A 3072-nucleotide genomic window follows, 5' to 3' on the forward strand; every position below is an offset into this window, starting at 1 on the left:
TGCTTTGAGTTAGATGATGCACAACTCTTCAACAGGTTTCAGAGTGGTAGCCGTGTTAGTCTGTATCAGCAAAAACAACAAGGACTCCTTGTGGCACCTGAGAGAATAACAAATTAATTTGGGCATAAGCTTTCATGGGCTAAAACCCACTTCATCAGATGCATGGAGTGGAAAATACAGTAGGAAGATATATATATACATAGTCCATGAAAAGATGGGGGTTGCCCTACCAATTCTAACAAGACAATTCAATTAAAGTGGGCTATTATCAGCAGGAGGAAAAATCACTTTTGTAGTGGTAATCAGGGTAGCCCATTTCAAACAGTTGACAAGAAGGTGTGAGTAACAGTAGGGGGGAAATTAGGATGGGGTAATTTAGTTTTCAGTTTGTGTAATGACCCATCCACTCCCAGTCTTTATTCAGGCCTAATTTGATGGTTTCCAGTTTGTAAATTAATTCCAGTTCTGCAGTTTCTTGTTGGAGTTTGTTTTTGAAGTTTTTTTGTTGAAGAATTGCTACTTTTAAGTCTGTTAATGAGTGTCCAGGGAGGTTGAAGTGTTCTCCGACTGGTTTTTTAATGTTATAATTCTTGACATCTGATTTGTGTCCATTTATTCTTTTGCATAGAGACTGTCCGGTCTGGCCAATGTACATAGCAGAGGGGCATTGCAGGCACATGATGGTGTATATCACATTGGTAGATGTGCAGGTGAACGAGCCCCTGATGGTGTGGCTGATGTGGTTAGGTCCTATCCTGGTGTCCCTTGAATAGATATGTGGACAGAGTTGGCAACGAGGTTTGTTGCAAGGATAGGTTCCTGGGTTAGTGTTTGTGGTGTGTAGTTGCTGGTGAGTATTTGCTTCAGGCTGGGGAGCTGTTTGTAAGCGAGGACTGGCCTGTCTCCCAGGATCTATGAGAGTGAGGGATAGGTTGTAGATCCTTGATGATGCGCAACTAAAACCTCTCCAGCACATCATCAAGGATCTACAACCTATCCTGAAGGATGATCCCCCTGCCAAAGAGATGCACCCTTATATAACCTCCTACTAATTTAGGTGTTGTGTAGTTGTCCGTTTCCTAGCAGGCCATGTGAAGCCTAACTCAAGGCTCAACTCTAATATGCTAGAAACCACAGGCTAAATAGATCACCAGATAAATCACTTTCAACTGTCTTGGGACCAGTATGGTCACTCATCAGAAGGCCAGGTTTTTTCTTCATTGTTCTGTCCCTGTGGAGTGTCTGCTACCTGTTTATTTCTCCCTCATTGCTCACAATTGGGCAGAAACAGACACCTTTTAGATGTGGAAATGAAGCACTTGAAGGTCTAGGAGAGGTTCACTACTCATGATTAACTCAAAAGTGCACTTAAGGCCTAATCCAAAATCCATTGAAATTAGTGGAAAGACTTCCATTGACTTCGCTGGGCTTTGGATCAGGATTTTTAGTGACATTTGGTAAATAGCACTGTATATGATCTAGAAAATAAATCCACACATGGCAAATATAAAATCAGTTCAATGGAAGTGAATCAATTCTGGCTCCAACTGAAACTTTATTTTTATTTAGGGCTTTATCTATTGTACATACAAAATTGATTTGAATTACTAAACAAGTACATTTAACATTGAGAGAAGAGTTATTGCATTTGATTTTGACACCAGAACACTGTTCTGTTTCCACACTTTAAAAATCAGGTTTTGAAGAAGACAAAACATCTAAAGACTTCTGAGTTGCATTTGTTTTCATGCAAAATGACCACTGACTTTTTAAACTCAATGGACGTATTTTAAATACTAAATAAAACACCTTGTTGTACTGAAAGATGCAGTATTTCTAATTTTGCTCGATAAGATTTTACTCTTGCCATTTTCATCAAGTGGATATTACATGAAAATTAAATTTCAAAGGATAACAGGATAAACATTTGTCTGCCCTTTTAGGGAATAAAAATTAATAGATACTAAAAATCAATGGCTGTGTAAAATAAAGGCAAAATGGATTGGTATTGGAGAAGTAATGTTGACATCGCAGGACACTGGAAGCTGAGCAGGGAAAGGTTTTTAAGTCAAACTAATTAAAGCACTAGGGCAGGGTTGGGGAGCTGTTTGTTCTTTTTGCCTGCACCTATATAACAACATAATGGAAACACTCCAACAAAGGAACACCCCAAACTTCTAATGAAGAACTCACAGTACACGTCAGATATCCGCAAAAAGTTCTCCAGCAAAACCAGAACTGACATTTTATGACCTAAGGGTTTTTTGGGTTTTTTTTTTTAAACCCAATAGATCCAAACTCTTTTCGGTAAAATTAACTCTTCTAAACTGTCTACACCTCAAAGAAGCAAAAAGGGATAAAAACCCAATTATTTCAAAATGCTTTGCAGGAACTGATCTGTAATATATTTAAACATTTTGAATGGTTAGGCAATTTGATTCTCTGTGCACAAAAGCAGGATATAAATGATCTGCACATTTAAGTTTGATAGTAGAAACTGTAAAGAAATCGTAAATTGCTTTCTTTGTTTTAAATACATTACAAAGGAACAGCAAGGCCTTGATCTTCCTTCTTTCTCAACCCAAACTCATTCAGTCATGGGTACATAGGAATGCAAAACTGAGCCATAAGAAGACACTTTTGTGGTGGATAACATTTAAAAATTGATGTTAAAACCAAAGGTCTGGTTTTAGTAATCATTTTGGCAGACCAGGGGTAGGGGCAGTTGTTATTCCTACTTGTTTGGGTAAAATCTCCATAGAGCAATAGGATAATTGGATACTTACTATCTAATGTATTTTCTAACATTATATAGGTACCTGTCTTCCCTTGATTGGAAACAGACAAGTGACTGTAGTTAAGTTTCTTGCGATTTCTGCATAAAGAATATTGATCTTCACTGCTTAAATTCCAACCCTTCAAGTTTAAGTCAAAGACAAATAAATTACAAACTAGAAATTCACAGTAAGGAAAATCTTCTGCAACATAAATTACAACATTGCAGTAAAAGGCATTACCACAGGAATAATGGAAAAATATGAGCAAAAGAGCACTAGCCAACCAAATGCCGTT

Source organism: Lepidochelys kempii, chromosome 2 (genome assembly GCF_965140265.1).
Source record: "Lepidochelys kempii isolate rLepKem1 chromosome 2, rLepKem1.hap2, whole genome shotgun sequence".
Classification (NCBI taxonomy): Eukaryota; Metazoa; Chordata; order Testudines; family Cheloniidae; genus Lepidochelys; species Lepidochelys kempii.